The sequence below is a fragment of the Schistocerca piceifrons genome, chromosome 6 (assembly GCF_021461385.2).
Source record: "Schistocerca piceifrons isolate TAMUIC-IGC-003096 chromosome 6, iqSchPice1.1, whole genome shotgun sequence".
Classification (NCBI taxonomy): Eukaryota; Metazoa; Arthropoda; class Insecta; order Orthoptera; family Acrididae; genus Schistocerca; species Schistocerca piceifrons.
The window spans coordinates 126,633,781-126,658,795 of NC_060143.1; positions in this window are offsets into that span (position 1 = coordinate 126,633,781).

Below are 25,015 nucleotides of genomic sequence, written 5' to 3' on the forward strand. Positions count from 1 at the left end.
GTAGGACATGTTATGAAGCATCAAGGGATCACAAATTTAGCATTGGAGGGCAGCGTGGAGGGTAAAAATCATAGAGGGAGTCAAAGAGATGAATACACTAAAGAGATTCAGAAGGATGTAGGTTGCAGTAGGTACTGGGAGATGAAGAAGCTTGCACAGGATAGAGTAGCATGGAGAGCTGCATCAAACAAGGTTCAAGACTGAAGACCACAACAAAAACAACATCTTTGGGGCGACGTCTTTGGTTTTTCCAGGTCATGTGAGTGTGCGAGCTCGGTTGGGGACCCAGAGGGAGCCAGGTACGTGCAGTGCGAGAACACACCGGGACCGCTGGCGGCACGCATGGACTGCCGGATGGAAGGTCTGTGGTCACGAGGGTGCACAACCTCGTCGTAAACCAGATCCTGCAAGCTTTAAGATGAGTGCATTTCAATCCAAGTAGAGAAACCTCCACCATTGTGATACCTCGCGATTCTCCAGTGACTTGGGTTCATGTTACTGCTCGTAGTGGTGCCGTGGTGAAGAGCAGCGAGTGGAGTGCTTGGGGAAGGCGGATCTGATTAGCTTTCCTCAACTTCTCATTACTCTTTACTGCGTTCAACTTGTTACATTTGCTAAGTTCAACCAGCGGTAATTTTTCTTGCCTGGTGGCCGCTAACGCCCCAGTTACCTGCTCTGGGGGTTAGTGTATGTAACGGCAGTGTACGTTTGCACGCCTTGCCGCTGCTGTTCGGTAAGACGTGCAGTTTTGACAGCTTTCTTGATTGTAGGCCGGTTATTGATTCTACTACTCTGGTGGTAGTGATTCCTTGCTCGTTCCGGGCATTCTAAACACAGTATTCTGGGGACGTGGTGCAGACCGCCGGTTCCGGCTTTGGGGTATTGTTCCATCGTTGCATTTGGTTTATCGGACGTCAAGTAGCTTCAGAAAGATTATCATTAGTTATTCGTTAGACTGCCTCTAGTCTGAGTTACCAACTTCCGTGAATGCGACTCTTGGCTGCCTATCTCATCGCTCGCGAAAGTATTTGTTGCCGGACCTTCTTAGAGGTTGATTCGTGGAGCACCGTCTGTGGCCCCTTCGTTCTTGTAAGATCAGATCTTTATGAAATCTTATGGGACTTAACTGCTAAGGTCATCAGTCCCTAAGCTTACACGCTACTTAACCTAAATTATGCTAAGGACAAACACACACAACAGGACTCGAACCTCCGCCCGGACCAGCCGCTCAGTCCATGACTGCAGCGCCTAAGACCGCTCGGCTAATCCTACGCGGCTCTTGTAAGACATGTATGTTCTGTAAGGAGGTCTGATGGCCAGTAGTTCAGTGTAACGCTCCTTCAGCCCAAGCCTTCTGCCGGTATAATCTGTGTCAGTACCCTTTAAGGAACTTATCTGCTGGTCCTTGTATTTTATTATTGTATTATTTATTATAATACCTTGTATTGCCTACATTAAAGGTTATATATGTCTAGTTAATAGTTCTGGTCGCCTTCTGGAATAAATATAGCAGTGTAGTGTTCATTCGATGTTAAGGGTTGTGTTACAAAGTTTACCATCATCTTACTTCACCTGTTTGGTGATCGGTTGCTTGTTTTTTAATTAACTTTTGCTATTGTATTTGCTGTTTTAAAGAGGTTTCAAAATTTTTTATATTATTTTTTATATTAATGCCGCTCTTGGCGTGTAAGGCCTTCAGCCGTGATTGTGGTCACTTGCCTTAATATTCTAATTTGGTATTTGTATTTACGCAGTGTCTTTTAAACCTTATTCACTGCCATTCCCGGCGTCTGATGCCTTCTGCTGTATTTGTGGCGACTTACCTTCAATATTTCAATACCTGTAATTGGTAAGTTGCAGCGAGTTTTAAACAGTCCTTAATTTATTACCATTCCTGGCAAGTAAGGACTTCTGCCCAGATCACAGTGGCTTGCTTTTAAAACATTATCTGCTCTATCTGTATTTAATGGTGATTTACTAAATTGTAACTCACTGAAAACACTATTCTTAACACAGTTGTTTATTACTTCATTAATAATGTGTGGTATTTTTTATTTATTGTTCAGTCTGGAATTACTGGTTTAAAATAAATTGTGTGTAACTGTGAAAGGCAACCAGTAGTAACTGATTACGGCCCCCTCCACAATCGTAACAGAATCCTGCCTCCCCTTGATTATCAGGTTTCACAAATAGCTGCTGTAGATGCAGTACGTTCCGTCAGAGCCATACGCCGAACACGATAGTCTTCTCTCTGGTCAGAGGCACGTGGCGACCCGCAAATCAGTCTTCCTGCGCCCGTACATCTACATCTACATGCATGCTCCGCAATCCACCATACGATACGTGGCGGAGGGTACCTCGTACCACAACTAGCATCTTCTCTCCCTGTTCCATTCCCAAACAGAACGAGGGAAAAATGACTGCCTATATGCCTCTGTACGAGCCCTAATCTCTCTTATCTTTGTGGTCTTTCCGCGAAATGTAAGTTGGCGGCAGTAAAATTGTACTGCAGTCAGCCTCAAATGCTGGTTCTCTAAATTTCCTCAGTAGCCATTCACGAAAAGAACGCCTCCTTTCCTCTAGAGCAGGGCCGCACAAGGTGCATGCACCGGCGCATCGCACAGTGCAGAGTGCAGAAGACGGCTGCGCTTTGTTGACGACGGTGCAGACCCCCCACTCCTCGGCTTGGCGCAACAGCGCTGCCTCTCACTTCCTTAGCTTGTGTCGCTCGCGCCGCCTGTATCGACCTGTTTCAAAGCTTTTACCCTGTCGTCTTCGTCATTGCCAAATACTAATGTAGGTGGAGAGCTTAGTTTGGTGCACCGGTACAAAAGAGATTTATATAATAACTGTAATGGTAACAATTTTAAATTTGGTTTCAACACAAATGTATCTTCCTATGTGCTCTTTATTTTATTTGCAATTGTGCTACTAAGTTCTGGAACAAGAGATTGGTTGACAGCAATTGTGAGAGAATTTTTTAAATTACAATTAGAAATACTTGCACGCAATCTAGTTTTTGTACAAGACAAAACAGAAAAAAATCTTTCACATGCACAAGTGGAACCAAACATAGAAATAATCTTCGCAGCTTCTCTGTGTAACTTGGGAAATTCTTCCTTCGGCAAATTCTGGTAGAATTGGAGCAAACCTCTTGTATTGTAAAACACATCCTTTCGGTGAACATCGCTTTGCAAATCAGTTAGTTCGAAATGTAAATCTGAAGGCGCACTTTCAATATCCATCGAGAAAGGTTTCACAAAAACATCGAGATTTGGCTGCAGGTAGGTAATTTCCTGAAACAATAGCAAAGCCAATGTTAATAAATGAAATTAAAGTAAGCCGTTGTTTCGAAGTACTAAAATGCGATAGATTTTAATAAACATGTAATGTGTACTATTGGTTGTAATGTAATGTTTCACTTGCATATGTAACGCAATCTCCTTTATTTAGCTGTATGTCATATACCGGCACATTACCTGGAATCGGTCGTTAAACGCGTTTTCAAGGGATTGTAGCAACTCGATGTATTTTTCAAAGCGCGTTCCTTCCTGCACAGATGCTGTCAAACAAAAACATAATACCGTTTTGATTAGAGCGGTTATAAAAATCAGGCTGTTTTAATAAAGGTACAATTTATATCTCGCTTACCTACTTCAGGGAAGTGTTGCGTATTTTTCTCTGAAAGGTTGTTTTTGAGGAGCTTCAGTTTATACTGGAAAGCGTTTATTTTGCTGATCATATCGTTGATGAGATTGTTTTCTTTTTGGAGTTTCAGACTTAAATCATTTAGGAGAGCCATAATGTCTGCTAAGAATCCTAAATCAGGGTCATGAAAAATGGCTCCGGACGTTCTTTGCTCTCCAAAAACTGACCGAGCGAGGTGGCGCAGTGGTTAGCACACTGGACTCGCATTCGGGAGGACGACGGTTCAATCCCGTCTCCGGTCATCCTGATTTAGGTTTTCCGTGATTTCCCTAAATCGCTTCAGGCAAATGCCAGGATGGTTCCTTTGAAAGGGCACGGCCGATTTCCTTCCCCATCCTTCCCTCAGCCGAGCTTGCGCTCCGTCTCTAATGACCTCGTTGTCGACGGGACGTTAAACACTAATCTCCTCCTCCTCCTCCAAAAACTGAGCCCCAGTGTGGCGTAGTCGAAAAATTCGGGAAATCACTTTCCCTTTGCTCAGCCAGCGCACCTCAGCGTGGTAGGGAATATCTGGATACTCCTCTTCAAAGGAAATCAAAAATTCTTTGAACTGTCGATGAGTGAGTCTATGAGGACGAATGTAGTTCACGATACGCAACACTACCTTCATCACATCTTGAAGACCGATAACTTTCGCACAAACAGCCTCTTGGTGTGCAAAACAATGAACGGAAAGTAAATTCAGCATGTTAAGTTTTTTCCGCAGTAGGCCAATAAACCCTTTTGCTTTACCGCACATTGCTGGCGCCCCGTCTGTGGTTACGGAAAACAGCTTTTCCCAAGGGAGTCCTATTCCTTGAGCTGCCATTTCAACAGCTGCTAAAATATCCGCCCCTGTAACAGTGTCCTTCGACGAAATCATATCCAGGAGCTCTTCCGTTACATGTAGGTCGCCGTCCACGTCACGCAAAAATATTGCTAACTGAGCCGTGTCGTTAATATCCGTGCACTCATCAAGTGCTATGGAGTACGCTAGGAAGTTTTCAGTTTTCGCTGCCAGTTGTTCGTGCAAATTCTCAGGAATGTCGTTGATTCTCCGATGTATTGTCATTCTGGAAAGTGGTATTCTGCTGTACGCGGGAGCTAATGTGGGATTCATTGCTTCTACTACGTCCAACATAATGTTTTTTATTAATGGCCCGTCCATAAATGGCCTCCCAGCTCTTGCTAAACGTAGAGAAACTTTGTAACTAGCTCTGAGGGTCCTATCGCAACACCCCTCATCTTCTTCACCCTAAAGTAGAGAAAAAAAGATATGTTAGAAATAATTTGTGCGAAAACGAAAACTAAGGAATGTAAACAAATGTTATTTCGTTTCGCATGACCTTTAACCAAAATATACATGCAAAAGTACTTGCAACAAACCTCGTAGATACAGAATTCTCTTCTGCAAGAGTTTGCAACTTCCGTAATTCTTCCTCCCTGGCATCCCCTGTTATATCACTATACTTTTCTGAATGCAATTTCTGTAGTGCCATTCAATTGACGATTTTCTGACACCCACAATTAGTGTACCGCAGACTAGACATTTGGCTTTATCGTCACAACGCACAAAAAAGTAGGAGAGTTCCCATTCCGTTTTAAATTGACTTTTGGCAATTTTCCCTTTTTTTGGAGCAGATGATTCCATGATTCCCGTAATTGTCTTGCGCTTACGTATTCCATTGTTGACTAAGCCATCTGGCAGCGCATTCGGCAGCGCACAGCGTTGGCCTCACCTAGCAAGCCGAGTTGAGGCGAAGTATGCCGAGTTGAACCGATGCACTGTGCAGCCACTCGCTGCACCTTGCTTTGCACGCGTGCGGTTTTCCGTGTTCGTGCGGCCCTGCTCTAGAGACTCCCACCCGAGTTCCTGAAGCATTTCCGTAACACTCGCGTGATGATCAAACCTATCAGTAATAAATCTAGCAGCCCGCCTCTGAATTGCTTCTATGTCATCCCTCAATCCGACCTGATAGGGATCCCAAACTCTCGAGCAGTACTCAAGAATAGGTCGCACCAGCGTTCTATAAGCGGTCTCCTTTACAGATGAACCACATCTTCCCAAAATTCTACCAATGAACCGAAGACGACCATCCGCCTTCCCCACAACCGCCATTACATGCTTGTCCCACTTCACATCGCTCTGCAGTGTTATGTCCAAATATTTAATCGGCGTGACTGTGTCAAGCGCTACACTACTAATGGAGTATTCAAACATTACAGGATTCTTTTTCCTATTGATCTGCATTACTTTACATTTATCTACATTTAGAGTTAGCTGCCATTCTTTACACCAATCACAAATCCTGTCCAAGTCATCTTGTATCCTCCTACAGTCACTCAACGACGACACCTTGCCGTACACCACAGCATCATCAGCAAACAGCCGCACATTGCTATCCACACATTGTCATTCTCGTGACCTCCGCTGCTAGCAATCATGTACTCGTACAATGGCTACGTTCCTGCCAAGTCTTTCTCCAGCATCACAGAAGGAACGTCCAGTATCTCGCAGTCCTACAACACGCCATCGTTCAAACTTTGTGAGGTGCTGACAATGGCGTCTTTGTTCCCTTGAAAGGATTCCTGACTAACGTCAACTCACCACGTCTCAATCTCAAAGGTAACTAACGGTCACGACCGTTACAGTGTGCATTTAGAGCATACCTGATTTGCATCCTCATAGTGGTGCTACTAACGCCTCTGTTAAGCGACTTTCGCGAAATTTGAAGGGGCATTATCTTTTAGATATAGAATCACGCCTACCATCTTTCGTTTATTTCGCATGAATCCTGATTGGGGTTGAGATTTTTTTTTCCCTCAGTGCAGTTTCTCTTCAGGAAATAACTTACTAGGAAATGGCAATGGTGCGTTCGCGTGAAAGAACGTCATCGCGAAAAAGATAAGTTGCTGTTGAGAGTTTCGGTTTCAGACGGAGAACAGTGTAACGTTTGTAGTATAACACTGATATTCGAAACTTGGTGCGAGGTTCCACACCAATCACGGCTCGTCTGCGTGCGAGAGCAGTTATCGCAGTTTGGCTACGGGGAACTTGGTAATGTGCAGCATCCTCTGTCTGCATTTCGTCCGCTCCCCGCTACGGTACTCCTTCGATGAGACGCGATGTTCTGAAACAAGCTGCGAGAAGTGGAGAAGTAGCGGCAACTTGACGGCTGTAGTTTAACGCCCCGTCGCTATTGAAGTCATTAGGCACGGAGCGTCAGCCCAGACAAGGATGGCTGCGGGATTTGTCATTGATACAGATCTAGTGCCGTGAAACTTTTACTCTTTTTTAGAGAAATACACGAGGACGGAAACGAGATGGCCGTTGAGTATTTGATAATAGCTTCAAAAAGCCAGATTTCAACGCCGCGGAGAGATGCTGACGGAATTATCCTTTATTTACCACCGGCATCAATCATCTGATCGTCTTCAGGTATCATTAAATCATTGTTATCTATAGAGGGCATCCATAAGATAAGATATCCTGCGTCACTGCCGTCAATATTAAGCAGGGTGGTACATGCGCTCAAGTGTACGTAGGAACAACTAAAGACCTGCCTTAACGACCGCAGCAGCACTTATCATATGGACAACACAGACAAAACAGAAGTAGGCCCAGGTAATTACAAAATTCGCTTCTTCGGTACTCAACTTTTGTGAAGATCCAACCATGACAATGCTAGAATGTAGAGAGACAGAACAGAAATGTGAAAGTATAACGAAAAAGACTGTAATCTCCCCCCTTCTTCACTAGATTGTTCAAATTAAACATTGCCCAGCCCAAGTAATTAATAAGCAAAGTCTTTTTAGGAAGATTTGAGAGGAGCGAAGATTACAATAAACTTTCATCTTTATTTAGCTTGTCATGTTGAGATGGCTCCAGTTCTTCTCGTCCAGGGGTCTGATTCTTGAATTGAAATTCTAACTTCAGGCCCTCACTGTTGGTTTGAACTAAATAAATTGAAAGATTGTTGTTGTAGAATCTTTACTTAAATATATTTTCCACCGATTCCTCACATTTTAGTACGTCCTACAGTATTTTGATTTTCACATTAACAAAGCCGAAATTGCATTGTTCGCACCTATTATACAAAAATACGTCCGATCACATCACAGGCAAACTTACGAATCTCTCACTCTGCGGAAATAACAATGTTCCAGAGGGTGTACAACTTTTCTTAACAAATGAATTCGTGGTAGTTTTTGGGTATTATTACATTATTATTATATTATGTAATTTCGATTATTATTTCATAAATGAATCCAGAAATAAACATAGGAAACAGTACAGGATTGCGTAATTAATAACAGAAATTTTAAGAGTGCGAATAAAGTAATTTCAGGTGTTTCTAAAAAAAAAATAATTTAACTATGCATTCAGGACTCGTACTTGTCGATTAGAACATCGAAACTAAAATATGACTAAAATCCCTTTTCATAAATTTTAGCTTGAAATATGATATACTGCGTATAAAATTGTATGACAGTTTTCAGAAAACCAACTGCGATAAGGCTGACCTGTCCAAAATTCTAAAAGTAATACAGGTATCGGCGACTACTGTTGAGGAAAACTAATGCTAGACGAGGATGTCTCGTTACTAGACGAAGGTTGAAGTCAGACACTTTGTCGTCCTTGGTACTAAATAAAGCAAATAGCGACGACCCTTCTGCAGTACAAGAACACGTCGGCGTGATTTCGCGACCCTAGGGAACGGTCGAATGATGTCAAACCTATACCATTCAGCGATTGAACATGAATAAACCGTTCGGCTTGCTGAGCTTGCTTCAGTTTTAACATTAACTAACGATGTCTCCAGCAACAGGAGACGAAACATCAGCACGAAGTCATGCCTTACAGCACGAGCTAATGCCTACTGGATGGGCGAGAACCAACTCAATTCCCTGTTGGAAACTATTTATAACTTTTTTAAAATTTAAGCTGTAGCTGCAGGGGCCGTCGAGCTTCCGGTCGTACCCTGTCATCCGGCCTTCGCTCTGGCGGAAACGCCCCCAGTAAAACGACCAGAAGTGTACGCGTCCGCCCCCAGAGGCCAATAACCAGATGCGGAAGGCGTCGGTGGCTGCGATGTGGGCGGGTATTGCTCCATCGGTAGGACGAGAGGAGGTGGAGGAGGCGACGGCTCAATGTGGTCGTCCCAAGATGTCGTGATGACACCCTCTGGCGGCTGCCGTGGCCGCGCTGTCCTCGGGATCCGTGAATCTTGGGGAAGAGACACAGAGGGAACACCGTGCACATGACAGTGGCGCTGCATACCGTCTGGACCTGAAATAAGATTCATGCAAGCACCAAGTCGACGGGCGATCTCGCCTCGCACCCACCGTCTCCTGCCGCTATAGACCCTGTAAAAGAAAATATCATGCTGCTCGAAGCGATACTTGCCGCCTTCCTGCGGCGCCGCGTGCTGAGAAGGATGGAGCAGGTGGAGCAATGTGCGATGGCGGTGGCCGTCAAGCAGTTCCGCCGGCGATGGTCCATCTCGTGGGTGCGAACGATATGATGCGAGAAACAGTTGCAATTCTTGATCCTGGTGTGTGTGGAGCGAAGTTTGGCCATCTGCTGCTTGAAGTTTCTAACAAAACGTTCCGATCCACAGAGCGCTAGTTAGATGCTGTATGTGATTGCGTTCACAGTATGTTTCAAACTCATTTGACGTGACTGAGGGTCTTGTCAGACGCTATGACTTCAGGTAAACCTTCAAGGAAAAAAAAAAAAAAAAAGAAAAAAAAGAAAGAATAAAAAGACAGCTGATAGGTGATTCCTTAATCGTACCACACTTACACACCATTTCTTAAATACAATAAAAAAGGAAGAGGGATGGAATCATGGTTGGTAGTCACAATTTATAATTAAGACAGTTATTGACATTACGCCTTTAAAAAATTTGACAATTACAAATTTTGGACGAGCCACTAGAGAAAACTTTGCAAATACAGTTAGAAACACATCTTACTCAGTACTCTAACAAACAATTACGAATTAAGAAAACAGGGTTACTCACAAACTTGAGAACTTCAAACTCCTGTATAGGACTTCACTCAAAATATATACAATGAAACAATTACAGGTAAAGGGTGACTTAATAACATGTGAACACTACTGCCAAGGTAAAATGCCATTACATAACGTGGCATAAAAAAACTACAACAGAGACTCTGATCTTAAAAAAATAAATGTTTATGTGCTCAGATGTGTTAGTGAAAAATGACTAGAAAAAGCTGCACAAGGAACTCAGCAGATGCTATGCACTTTAAGGTTTAGCCAGTTGTCCGTCCCTAATATTTAAGAAAACATGTTCATATAGAAACAGGTTACATAATTAACCGTTCTTGACGGAAGGAAGATAAATACTAAACTTTGGAAGTGGATATGTGAACAACTCCCGGTAGTGGCCAGGTTCTTAAACACTGCCAGGCCTAGACCTCGGATGACATTTCACTCCCCGCCAAGGCGCTGGCACAATTAAAGGTTTTTGCTCGAATCACAAAGACATTCCAATAACTCTGAAACACAGAAACACTCGGCTGAACCTTCGATTAACTTACACATGGACAACTGTATTAATAGAGCGCAGGCTTTAAAAACAGCAACATAAAATCATTTGCTTGCAAGAGCCACAAAGCACTAGTAAAACTTATGAGAAAATTTTCTAATAACGGCCACCATTTAACTAGGCCAGCTCAACTCTTCCACACTGTCTTAAGGTTCGACGATGAAAGTATCATCATAATAATAAAGATTAAAATCTCTGAGTGCGTCGGTGAAAAAACAATTACGACGACTTACTCCATATCAGGTACACAATACAAGGGAGCGGGTTCCACAGCTTCACAGCTTCCCTTGAAATTTTGTTTCCAGCGAAGTCACAGAACTTGTATCTCTAAGCTACCCATGTCGGCAAAACGCCCAACCAATTTCACACCACAACGTGTAACGGTAATCACCCTCGTTCGGCAGCCGTTGACACTCGTGTCGCCGCGAATGTCACGAGATCTTGACGGTTACCCGTCGAAAGCTAACAACCAACTCGCTTCGCCTGAGAAGCCGCAAGTTAAAACATGCGAAAAGCAAAGATAGCTTACCTCAACCACAATAGATCTCAATGATACATGAACAAAATAAGACTGGCGCCAGCTCGCCACGGCTCAACAGTACCTGAACCGTGGTACGTGAGGTTGTTGAGTCCATTGGCACAGCAAAAGAAAACTTCCTATACAAGTCCCGCGAAGTCTATGTGCACACGGTGTCATGGTGATTGCGACTTTGGCTAAGCAGAGAAGTTCTGAGGTAGACAAGACTGATTTTCTGCACATGCGTGACACTGTGACGTCATCTGTTCTATTTGAGTGTCCATTCCCTGCCAAGTACAGTGTCGACGCGCTAACTGTTTCTTACCAACAATCCCCCAACCCTTGTTGAAGTAACTACAACACTTCTGTTTGAAAATTCTTAGGGATCAACACACGTGGCTGTCCACCGTCATTTTGAACAGGTATCACTCCTTACTGTATGGCGAGGCCATGCCGACGTGCAGAGTATCGCCGAACTACTGAGTTCTTTATGCTATGCAACGAATGAGGCCAAGATGTGCGAATGTATGTTAGCGAAATGTTTAAAGCTGAATCAGTTCCCGTGGCCTGTGCGATTTTCTTATAGTTCAGACGAAAAGATTGAAGCAATCAGACTCCTGAGCATCGATGTGACAAGTTGCAGCAGAAGCGTCAACGTCTGAGTGAGGGCCAACGGAAGACGTGAAAGTGTGTCCGCATTATCATGGCCGCATTTTACTGCCGCCAACTTATATTTCGCGGAAAGACCACAAAGATAAGGTAAGAGAGATTAGGGCTCGTACAGAGGCATATAGGCAGTCATTTTTCCCTCGTACTGTTTGGGAGTGGAACAGGGAGAGAAGATGCTAGTTGTGGTACGAGGTACCCTCCGCCACGCACCGTATGGTGGATTGCGGAGTATGTATGTAGATGTAGATGTAGATGTTCAGCTGTCGGACGATACACAATCTCGTACTGGTATTTAGACGACAACAAAGCCCACCTTTGCAATTTTTGGACACTTCGTGCAGTAACCGTTGTCGTCGGATGGAACAAGGACTGCAAAGGCTTGTGATCCGTTACTAAGCAGAATTTTCTGCCATACAAGTAGTGGTGGAATTTGGTGATACCATACACAATAGCCAAAGTCTCTTTCTCAATTTGTGAATAGTTATACTGAGCTTTGGACAACACTTCTGATGTGAAAGCGATAGACCTGTCTTTATGACCAATTCTGTGCGAAATCACTACACCGATTCCGTAAGAGGAAGCGCCAACTTGCAATACCCCCGGTCTGTTCGTATCAAAGTGAACTAAAAATCGATCGACAACCTTCCCTCCCCTCCCCCTCCCACCGGTAGCTGTGCCGTCTAACGCACTGCTTTCCGGGTGGGAAGGCGTGCCGGTCCACGGCACGAATCCGCCCGGCGGGTTAATGTCGACGTCCGGTGTGTCGGCCAGTCTGTGGATGGTTTTTAAGGCGGTTTTGCATCTGCCTCGACGAATGCGGGCTGGTTCCCTTTTCCGCCTCAGTTGCACTACGTCAGCGATTGCTGCGCACACTTTCTCCATGTATGCGTACACCATAATTACCACTAAAACATATGGGTTACACTCGTCTGGTATGAGATGTTTTCGGGATGGGGGGGGGGGGGGGGAGGGGAAGGGGTCCATTGGGAGCCGAACCGAGCAGTAACCCTGGGTTCGGTGTGGGGCGGCAGTGGGGTGAGTGGACTTCTGTAGCCTGTTGTTTGGCTGTGTACCACTGCGGGCTACTGCGGGGACGTAGCCTCTCCGTCCTTTTTAGGTCCCCATTTCCATACAATACAATACAAGCATCGATCACTGAGCAATGCATCTTAAAGTTTTTGAAAAGCTACTTCGCATTTATCTGTCCAAACATAGTGTAACCTCCCCATAGAAATTTAAAAGACAATATTTAATAGAAATGGGAGCCAAGCGTAACCTCCCTGCATGAAATGTACTGACTATGACAATTAAATGTTTGAATCTCAATCTGACTTAAGGTGTAAGCTCTCACGAAAATAATGAAAGACAATTCAGTGATAAGAAAATCTCAGTGATAATGATAACTCAATTAGACCGAAATATCGGTCTTTGGCCCTGTGCAAAAAATCATAATTAATTTCTTACCTCATTGAAACTGCATGTCAAATTTCTGCTCTTATTGTTGGCCACGGCTTGGAGGAACTGCATTGCAAATAATATTTTTTTTTTGAAATTTAACTGAAACTTTTCTTTAAGGGAAATGGAAGGAAATCGTTGGTTCAATTAAATGGTTTTTTTGTAAAAATTGCTTTGAAATCAAAATTATTATTGGGGCGATTATTGCACAAATTAGTTACAATTAATTTACATTATTAGGTAAGGGCATTGCTGATTCATTACCTTGTTTAAAAAATAATATACCTCGTCCTGAATCTTGACCAGAATGCCATGTCGACGCCCGCCGACTCCTCACACACAACTGCACTGAGCTGCTACTACCGACATACTGCTCGCAACTGTACTGCACGACGACTACTGACAGAGTGCCGCTCGCAACACTCGCGCGGTCAAGCGCACACTAACCACGATAAATGGCTCTCTGGTCAAAGATTTTATAATGCCTCACCATCGCTGCTACGTTACATACGTGTTTCATAACCCTCCACTGGGGGGCAAAAATTTGGCAGCGATGGTGAGTCATTTGGACTTGCCATCGCAAGAAATTTTTACAATTTACAGAATATTCAAATGTAGTACATAAATTAAATGTGGTGCACACGCACCGAGTACAAAATATATCAGACAAAGACAAAATGTGAGTACAAAACATAGTAGCAAATCAGAAAACTGTATATACAAATTATTTGACAGATAACAGAGTGCACACGCACTGAAAAAATTCTTTAGCATTTTCAGAACAAATAAACAGAATGGCAAAAAAATCATGTTGACAAGTGACATGAGTGCACATGCACTGGAGTTGAAAACATATCAGCAAATGACGAAATGTATATACAATGAGTAACAAATGACATAAGTGTATACGCACTGAAGTATTGAACATACAGAACGAGTACAAATCATATTGAAAAATGAGAAAAGTGCACAGGCACTGAAGTTCAGTAGAAAACATATTAACACATAACATAAGTGCACATGCACTGTAGTTCAGAACATATCATCAAAATAAAAATGTATATACAATATAAAAGACAAGAGTGCACATATACTGTACTTCAGAACAAATCGAAAGAAATGTCTTTAGCATCTTCACAACAAATAAACATAATGGCAAATAAATCATGTCGACAAGTGACATAAGTGTACTCGCACTGGAGTTCAGCGAATCGAAAAAGAAAAAAATGTATAGCCCATGAACATAAATGATGTTAGCAAAAAAATGATTTTCACTATTAGGATAGGAAAGGGAAGGATTGCATCATGGTTGTAGCACTTTAGATTGCACACAGCTGTTCTGAAAGTCCATATCTTTCCACAGAAGTACAACACCAAGTGACACAATTTGAAGTTCTTTTCCCATCAGAATTTATCAGCGTAGCCAAGACACTGAACTGTCGTAGTAATGTTCCATGTTTTCATTTTGGCAGTACACTAGGTACACCAAACAGTGGGACCATAATAACGTCTTCATCGCTCACGGTGGTGGACAGCATGTCGTGTCAACACCACGCTCTTACAAGGCACACCAACGTAGAATTGGTGCAAAAACCAAATATAGTGCTCCATGATCAGGAGGATGGACAGGACAAATGGATATTGCAGTAATTCAGGGTAGTTAGCTCATAAGGTGAAGGACATTAAGTCACATAATATTGAGAATTACAGTAGTAGTTTGCGGCATTCATAGCCCAGTTATTGAACATTTCTGTACCAAGTATGTAGTATTACAGAATGATGTTCATAAAATTAAATTATTGGCATCATGGGTAATCGTATTACAATAAACAGTGGCAGTCCTTGGCCAGTTACAAAGCATATTTAGTATGACAGAATAATGTTCATCAGAAGTCTTCATTGAAAAAAAAAAGTCAATTATTGGCCTAGCATTAACATAATACATTGAGTGATACAAATTATTGGCACTCATTGGCCATTTACCAAAACATGAAAAGTCAACATTTAAAACAAGAGCTAATTAATGGCATAATTAATAACATAATTCATTTAGTGACATTAATTATTGGCACTCAGTGCCCAGTTAAAGTCATAATTGAAAACAGGAGCTAATTAATGGCATAATTAATAACATAATTCATTTAGTGACTTAATTATTGGCACTCAGTGGCCAGTTACCAAAATATGAAAAGACATAATTCATTTAGTTATACTAATTATTGGCACTCAGTGGCCAGCAAGTATTGAATAGTATAAGACATTGTTCATCATTCAGTGTTATTCAGATCATTAAGAAGTCATTATTAAAAATCAATTAATTACAGTCATAGCATTAATAATCATGGGCATTATAAGTAGTCTCATTACAATAAATAGTGGCAGTTATTAGCCAGTTACAAAGCATTATTTTATATATTTTTTTTGTATCATTAAGAAGTCATTACTGAAGTGACATACTATTCAGAGCTGATCAGTATTATTCAGAATTGTCTTAAACTAGTATCATTATTTGGGACTGGTAATACATTTTTTTGTTAGCAATGCATTGCGTTGGGATCGATAATTAAGTGCTGAGGCATAACAATATTTGCTTTTGACCTATTGCTGCAAATGAGGATAGGTAACGTCATTCGTCATGAGTCAGCTGTAGCAAGGTTATGTAACAAGGCAGTATATGTGATCACATTTATAAATGATAGACACAAATGAGTAAAAAAAATAAAAATGCAAGTACTAGAACAGGTATAATAAGTAACAGGTTTAGTAAGTATCATGAAAAGCTTCTCCTGGAAAAAAAATACAAAATGGATTATTGAGCTGAAAGAAGAAACGCATACTATGCTGAAAAGTAGTGAACTTCGAATTAACAGGTAGTGAAATGTGTATAAAAATGTGTTCCATAGCTGTCCTTTCCAAAACTTTCCGTCATCCTACTATGCAATATAACACCTGCTGTCAAAGCAAACTGCAACAAATACTTAAATAACTACATAGCATAAATACATAACTTCAACATTATCCTCATCTGTAAAGAAAAACTTCATTATCAATCACTTCATTATCCATATTATCATAACTTCATTATTATCATCACCTGTAAAGAAAAACTTCATTATTCATAACAGCATATTCTTCATCATTATTCATCAGCATTCATTATCATCTGCAAAAAAATCACTTCATTACTCATTATACAACTATTCCTTATCTCTAGCATATTTCATCACTAAAACTAAGATGTGTAGTTCTGTCTGACAGCCTGCATCAATCACCTTGTATTCTGAAAGAAAAATTAGTTAAGACTGCTATTCTACGATGAGTATAGTATATTCTTGTTAAAGCTTGTTAATCCTGATCCATTTACTCTTCCTCATAACGTTATTGCATCTTCTTTCGTTTATTCCATAGGTGAAATTCCCATTTCTGTTGAATTTATTTCTTACACGCATCATTTCTTTCTGAAATTGATGAACAGAGATTAATGTCTTACATTTAAATCATATACCCACTAAATAATGACTCGTTAATGGTGACACAATTAAGCATACAGCATAACATGACAGAAAACGTAATATGTAAAAAGCATAGACAGTGTTCAAAGGCAAAATGTACAGAGAATATCACAATGCAGCAAAAAAAAAAAAAAAAAAAAAAATGTAAAACAGTCACGATGTTGAGATATCATAGGGCAAAAAATGTCAAAGTCAACTGGTGTGTGTTATACCTTAACTATTTCACAGTGCATACAAACAAAACTGGAATACAATCATACACACAAAAAAAAATGGAAAATGTGCACGGTCTGACGTGTAACGACAAGAAGAGCGACCTGCTAACCTTACCTTGCCGGGCACTTGCCAAGAAAAAATACGATAACCATCAGTAATTAGTCATGTGAATATAATTGCATAAGTGGTCATAAAAAATTAGTAAATGGCATCATAGTGTGTTGAATCATAAAGTGTCTTCATTCAATAAAGGGTTTAATATTTGACCAATGGTGGTTGCCTTTCGATTTTCTGGTTCTCAAAGTTTCGACGTGTACAACATTGGGATGAGGAATGCTGCGAATCCGATATGGTCCTGCGTATAGAAGTTCAAATTTACTGCACCTACCTTTTATTTTGTTGGATAAATAGTGTGTACGCACTAATATCTTCTGTCCAACGTGGAAGTCGCGGCGTGTACAAACCTGTTTTTGCTGTCTTCTCCGGCGCTCTGCGGCACGTTTGATGTTGTTCAGCGCAATGTCAATTATTTCGTGGTGTCTTAGTCGACGACAGGTAGCGAAGTTTACTAATTCTTTAATTTTGTTTGGTGGTTCAACGTTTTCCAGTATAACAGACGGAGATAGCACAGTGGATTCATTTGGAATGGAATTAATTACATCTTGGAATGAGAGTATATGTGTATCCCAATCAATATGTCTTTTGTGGCAGTATATTCGACACAGCTTACCAATTTCTTTCATTAGTCTTTCACAGGGTTCGAAGAAGCATGGTACTTGGATATATAGATCGTAGAAATGTTTCTAGCTCGTAACATACGTGTCCATGTAGTAGAACGAAATTGTGATCCATTGTCAGAAATTACTTTCATCACATGCCCTACATGAAATAGAAAATGTTTTACAAATGCTTTCGAAACAGTTTTAGCAGTAGCTTTGCGTAGCGGAGTGAAAGTAACAAATTTTGAAGTGAGCTCAACAGCGACAAAGATGTAGCAAAAACCTCTGTTAGTTCTCGGAATCGGACCAAAAATGTCTACAGCGGCCATATGTCTTAATTTAACAGGTGCAATGGGATATAAAGGAGGAATGTGTGAAGTGGTGTCTGACTTAGCTTTCTGGAAAATTTTACAAGACGCTAAAACTCGTCGTAAACGTTTCTCCATGTTGGTAAAATAACAGTTCTGTCTCAGTATAAGAAAACATTTTCTTGCTCCATAATGTGCGTAGCTTAAATGAGTGTACCAGATTAATTCGTTAACCAGTTCGTCAGGAATGCATAATAACCAGTTGTTGCTGTCAGGATGAGAGCGGCGAAACAGAATGTCATTGCGTACAGTGTAGTGGTTCCTAATCGTAACATTATTCCTATCTTGCCAAAGGTGTTTAATTTCTTTCCACACGTTGTCTTTATTTTGCTCTTTTGCTATGTCCTGTAATGACGACGAAATAAAGTTTTCAAATGCAACTTGCTGAATGTACATGACACTGAAATTTGCTTTGCAGAAGTTGGTTGCTACGTCTTGCTGATTGTTGCTGAGAGAACGCGATAGTGCGTCTGCTATAACATTTTGTGTGCCGGGAATGTGAACAATCGTAAAATTAAATTCCTGTAAATAAAGTTTCCATCCGCTTAATCTGTCGTGAGTGAATTTAGCCGAAAGTAATTGTATTGCTCTGTGGTCTGTGTAAACGGTGGTATGTCTGCCATAAAGAAAATGCCGAAATCTCGTGAAAGCCCATACAACGCATAATGTTTAAAGTTCTGTAACAGAATAATTTCGCTCAGCAGGTGACAAAATGCGACTTGCAAATGCGATGTTTTTAATTACTGTTGAGCCTTCTTCTTCTTCAATTTCCTGGAAAATGTGCACGCCTAAAGCGGTATTGGAAGTGTCGGTGGCAATGGAAAAATTTCTGGTAAGATCTGGGTGCGATAAAAGTGGAGCATTCAACAAAGCATGCTTCAGGTTCATGAATTCAGAATGTGCTTGCTTATCCCAAGACCAAATACTGTTTTTACCTGTCAATTGGCATAACCTGGGTGTGTCTAAAGCGGAGTGATGAATAAATTTACGAAAAAATTAATTAAACCCAAAAAACTGCGTAATTGCTTCTTCGTCATAGGAACAGTAATATCACGTAGAGCTTGAAGTTTTTCCGGATCAGGTGCAATGCCTTCTGCTGAAATTACGTGTCCAAGAAATTTTATAGATGTTTTACCAAAATGCGATTTACTGAGATTAACTGTGAGTCCTTGTGCACGAAAAGTTTGCAACAGATGTTCAAGAATCATATTGTGTTCAGACCAGTTAGCTTCTGCAATAAGAATGTCGTCTACGTAAGTTGTAATCCTGTCTTTAAGTTCTGTCGGAAGTATTGTGTTCAAACCGCGAATAAAAGCTGCTGAAGAAATAGTTAATCCGAATGGTAATTTGCAAAATTGATAACAGTCGCCAAAACAGAGAAAAGCTGTGTATTTTCTGCAACTCGGATGAAGTTGAATTTGCCAAAATCCCGATTCCAAATCTAATGTCGAATAAATAGCAGTAGCATGAAATTTCTGTAAAAGTTCCTCTAAAGTCTGTGGTCGATCTGTTTCATTAATAATAATGTCATTAATGTGACGTGAATCAAGTACAAGGCGAAGTGAACCATCTTTTTTCTTAACAATATGTAGCGGGTTTATGTACGGACTAACTGCCGGTTCAATAATTCCTTGGTCAAGCATATCCTGCAATTCTTTTTTAACCTGTTCTCTGTGGATATATGGAATGGGATAATGCTTGGCTTTAAATGTGTCGTGCTGTTTGACTTGAAATTCATACATAAAGCCGGACGTAGTACCAGGAACATTGTCAAAAACTGGAGCTTGCTGTAAAAGAATTTTGTGTAATTGCGTTCGTTCGTCGTCTGTATTTGCACTGCTTTGTTTAACTTTATCGGAAATCATCTGTATTACGTCGTAGTCAGCTTCGTCTGGAGTATTATAGTTGTGTACGTACGTATCAGTGAACAATGTGGGATTACAGTCTATGTTACGTGACACGGAAATGACCTCTGTGCGATTAATTGTTTGCTCTTCCGCAGACAGTGAGTGCTGAAATTCTAAAGCAAATTGTATATTTTCATCCTTCAACATTAAATAAGAATTCTGAAAATCAATAACTGCGTCATGTTGTACCAGAAAATTCGTACCTAAAATAACATCTGTTGTCAATAAAGGAACTATCCAAAAATTTGAGTGGAAAGTATGACCTCCAATACAAAATGATAAATGCGTCTGTAATTTAACGTCTACTCCTTTACTCGATACTGCTCCCTTCACTTTTGTTTTGCCTAAAGGTAATGTCGGATAGGTATTCTCTTTGTTGCACTCGTTAAAAGTTTTTTCATTTACTACTGATATAGGTGATCCGGAATCGATTACTGCTGAAAATTCCGATGAACCAATTTTAATTTCGATAACAGGATGTGAAATAGTTTTCTGAACAAATGGTCTTTCCTGCAAGAGAGTGTCTCTGGTATCGTCAAAAGTAATTACATTTTCGTGAACAACATTTTGCGTGTCTAATGTAGTGCTTGTGTTACTGGAAGATGCGATCTGTACAGTATCTAGTCAGATTCTATCTGACGTGTTACTATTATCAGGAGGATGTTGTGGCATTTCTACTATTTGAACTGTTCTATTACTTCTTCCAGACGTATTACGCTCTGGATGATACCTACTGTCGGGTTCATTCATGAGAATAGGTTCTTGTGTATAATTTTGCTGTTGGTATGTCCGACTGTTGTTAGATGTACGCTGAAAATTGTCCTCATTATTTTTACGTCTGTCGTAATAGTCATTCCTATACGGTGCATTGCGATAGGAATTGAAATATTGTCTTCTCTGTACGTAGTTGTTTCCTTGCTGCCGTGCGTTACCATTTGTTGGATCTGGGACTATACGTGCACGCGGCGGAACATTAAAGCCTGGTTGACCTTGTGCATTCCATTTTTGGTTAGGTATGCTAACCGGCTGGTTTTGATGTTGTTGTTGTGAAACACCTCTATTGTTACTAAAGTGTGGTTCCTGTTGCTGAAAATTTTGACGATATTGATAATTAGAATTTTGTCTGTTACCAAAGTTCTGGCAGTTGTCGTTTCTAAAGCGACTGTTACTTTTCCTTTTGAAATTACGTGACTGATCGTAATTACTGTAAGTTTGTTGGCCATGGTTATTATATGAAAAATTTTTGTTTATAAACGAATAATCAGATTGTTGTACTTCCAAGAGCTGTAACAGATCCTACCGAATAACATTGTCTCGCGATCGGTCTCATACGAGTTGCCGGTTCGCCTTCCAAAAAACTGCAAATAAATTCAAGTTTATGCGTAACGGGCCAAGTCGGTGGAGAAGCAAAGCTAAATTGTTGAATCCAGTCCAGTGGGTGAATCTGTGTTCTGTCATTCTTGAACACTTTAAATTTTCTTATCGACAGAACCATGGACCTTGCCGTTGGTGGGGAGGCTTGCGTGCCTCAGCGATATAGATAGCCGTACCGTAGGTGCAACCACAATGGAGGGGTATCTGTTGAGAGGCCAGACAAACGTGTGGTTCCTGAAGAGGGGCAGCAGCCTTTTCAGTAGTTGCAAGGGCAACAGTCTGGATGATTGACTGATCTGGCCTTGTAACAATAACCAAAACGGCCTTGCTGTGCTGGTACTGCGAACGGCTGAAAGCAAGGGGAAACTACAGCTGTAATTTTTCCCGAGGGCATGCAGCTTTACTGTATGATTACATGATGATGGCGTCCTCTTGGGTAAAATATTCCGGAGGTAAAATAGTCCCCCATTCGGATCTCCGGGCGGGGACTACTCAAGAGGATGTCGTTATCAGGAGAAAGAAAACTGGCGTTCTACGGATCGGAGCGTGGAATGTCAGATCCCTTAATCGGGCAGGTAGGTTAGAAAATTTAAAAAGGGAAATGGATAGGTTGAAGTTAGGTATAGTGGGAATTAGTGAAGTTCGGTGGCAGGAGGAACAAGACTTCTGGTCAGGTGACTACAGGGTTATAAACACAAAATCAAATAGGGGTAATGCAGGAGTAGGTTTAATAATGAATAGGAAAATAGGAATGCGGGTAAGCTACTACAAACAGCATAGTGAACGCATTATTGTGGCCAAGATAGATACGAAGCCCACACCTACTACAGTAGTTCAAGTTTACATGCCAACTAGCTCTGCAGATGACGAAGAAATTGAAGAAATGTATGATGAAATAAAAGAAATTATTCAGATTGTGAAGGGAGACGAAAATTTAATAGTCATGGGTGACTGGAATTCGAGAGTAGGAAAAGGGAGAGAAGGAAACATAGTAGGTGAATATGGATTGGGGGACAGAAATGAAAGAGGAAGCCGCCTGGTAGAATTTTGCACAGAGCACAACATAATCATAACTAACACTTGGTTTAAGAATCATGAAAGAAGGTTGTATACATGGAAGAACCCTGGAGATACTAAAAGGTATCAGATAGATTATATAATGGTAAGACAGAGATTTAGGAACCGGGTTTTAAATTGTAAGACATTTCCAGGTTCAGATGTGGACTCTGACCACAATCTATTAGTTATGAACTGTAGATTAAAACTGAAGAAACTGCAAAAAGGTGGGAATTTAAGGAGATGGGACCTGGATAAACTGAAAGAACCAGAGGTTGTACAGAGATTCAGGGAGAGCATAAGGGAGCAATTGACAGGAATGGGGGAAATAAATACAGTAGAAGAAGAATGGGTAGCTTTGAGGGATGAAGTAGTGAAGGCAGCAGAGGATCAAGTAGGTAAAAAGACGGGGGCTAGTAGAAATCCTTGGGTAACAGAAGAAATATTGAATTTAATTGATGAAAGGAGAAAATATAAAAATGCAGTAAGTGAAACAGGCAAAAAGGAATACAAACGTCTCAAAAATGAGATCGACAGGAAGTGCAAAATGGCTAAGCTGGGATGACTAGAGGACAAATGTAAGGATGTAGAGGCCTATCTCACTAGGGGTAAGATAGATACCGCCTACAGGAAAATTAAAGAGACCTTTGGAGATAAGAGAACGACTTGTATGAATATCAAGAGCTCAGATGGAAACCCAGTTCTAAGCAAAGAAGGGAAAGCAGAAAGGTGGAAGGAGTATATAGAGGGTCTATACAAGGGCGATGTACTTGAGGACAATATTATGGAAATGGAAGAGGATGTAGATGAAGATGAAATGGGAGATACAATACTGCGTGAAGAGTTTGACAGAGCACTGAAATACCTGAGTCGAAACAAGGCCCCCGGAGTAGACAATATTCCATTGGAACTACTGACGGCTGTGGGAGAGCCAGTCCTGACAAAACTCTACCATCTGGTGAGCAAGATGTATGAAACAGGCGAAATACCCTCAGACTTAAAGACGAATATAATAATTCCAGTCCCAAAGAAAGCAGGTGTAGACAGATGTGAAAATTACCGAACTATCAGCTTAATAAGTCACAGCTGCAAAATACTAACACGAATTCTTTACAGACGAATGGAAAAACTAGTAGAAGCCAACCTCGGGGAAGATCAGTTTGGATTCCGTAGAAACACTGGAACACGTGAGGCAATACTGACCTTACGACTTATCTTAGAAGAAAGATTAAGGAAAGGCAAACCTACGTTTCTAGCATTTGTAGACTTAGAGAAAGCTTTTGACAATGTTGACTGGAATACTCTCTTTCAAATTCTAAAGGTGGCAGGGTAAAATACAGGGAGCGAAAGACTATTTACAATTTGTACAGAAACCAGATGGCAGTTATAAGAGTCGAGGGACATGAAAGGGAAGCAGTGGTTGGGAAGGGAGTAAGACAGGGTTGTAGCCTGTCCCCGATGTTGTTCAATCTGTATATTGAGCAAGCAGTAAAGGAAACAAAAGAAAAATTCGGAGTAGGTATTAAAATTCATGGAGAAGAAATAAAAACTTTGAGATTCGCCGATGACATTGTAATTCTGTCAGAGACAGCGAAGGACTTGGAAGAGCAGTTGAATGGAATGGACAGTGTCTTGAAAGGAGGATATAAGATGAACATCAACAAAAGCAAAACAAAGATAATGGAATGTAGTCTAATTAAGTCGGGTGATGCTGAGGGAATTAGATTAGGAAATGAGGCACCTAAAGTAGTAAAGGAGGTTTGCTATTTGGGGAGCAAAATAACTGATGATGGTAGAAGTAGAGAGGATATAAAATGTAGGCTGGCAATGGAAAGGAAAGCGTTTCTGAAGGAGAGAAATTTGTTAACATCCAGTATTGATTTAAGTGTCAGGAAGTCATTTCTGAAAGTATTCGTATGGAGTGTAGCCATGTATGGAAGTGAAACATGGACGATAAATAGTTTGGACAAGAAGAGAATAGAAGCTTTCGAAATGTGGTGCTACAGAAGAATGCTGAAGATTAGATGGGTAGATCACATAACTAATGAGGAAGTATTGAATAGGATTGGGGAGAAGAGAAGTTTGTGGCACAACTTGACCAGAAGAAGGGATCGGTTGGTAGGACATGTTCTGAGGCATTAATGGATCACCAATTTAGTATTGGAGGGCAGCGTGGAGGGTAAAAATCGTAGGGGGAGACCAAGAGATGAATACACTAAGCAGATTCAGAAGGATGTAGGTTGCAGTAGGTACTGGGAGATGAAAAAGCTTGCACAGGATAGAGTAGCATGGAGAGCTGCATCAAACCAGTCTCAGGACTGAAGACCACAACAACAACAACAACATCGACAGAAAATGTTTGTAATCGAAATTATCGTCTCTGTGTGATGGAACAGGTTCAGGATTGTAAGAGAATCTATTGAACTGTGGTTGTTCGGAATCTAAGTCCCGTACTCTCTGTACAATACCCAAATTACCCGCGCTGCGTAAGTCTGACAAATGTTCATAAAGTGGCGTCTGTTGTGTTGAGTTATTAACTGAAATATTTTTCATATCTGTTACCTCTTGCTGTAAAGTTGACAAATTTCTCCGTAATGAGTGAGTAACTGAATCGATCTCATTGACTGTTTGTTGTAGATTTTGAAATTCCGGTGTTTGACTGAATGAAACCGGTGCAGTATCGTCTGATTTATTATCATTATTACTTTCAATAGCATCAATACGACTGGCTAATTCATCATATTTTTCAGTCAGTATTTTTGCCTGATCATCGGTTTTAGAATCAGACGCATTAATCTGTTTTTGCAACTTACGTGTAGTTTCGCTCAGTTTTTTAACATCAGCTTTGATGACATCGCAATCCTGTGTTATTTCTAAATGTTCGAATCTGTCTGTCACTGTTTGAATATTTACTGTGTGTGTATCTGTTTTTGATTTAAGATCAGAAATTTCATCAC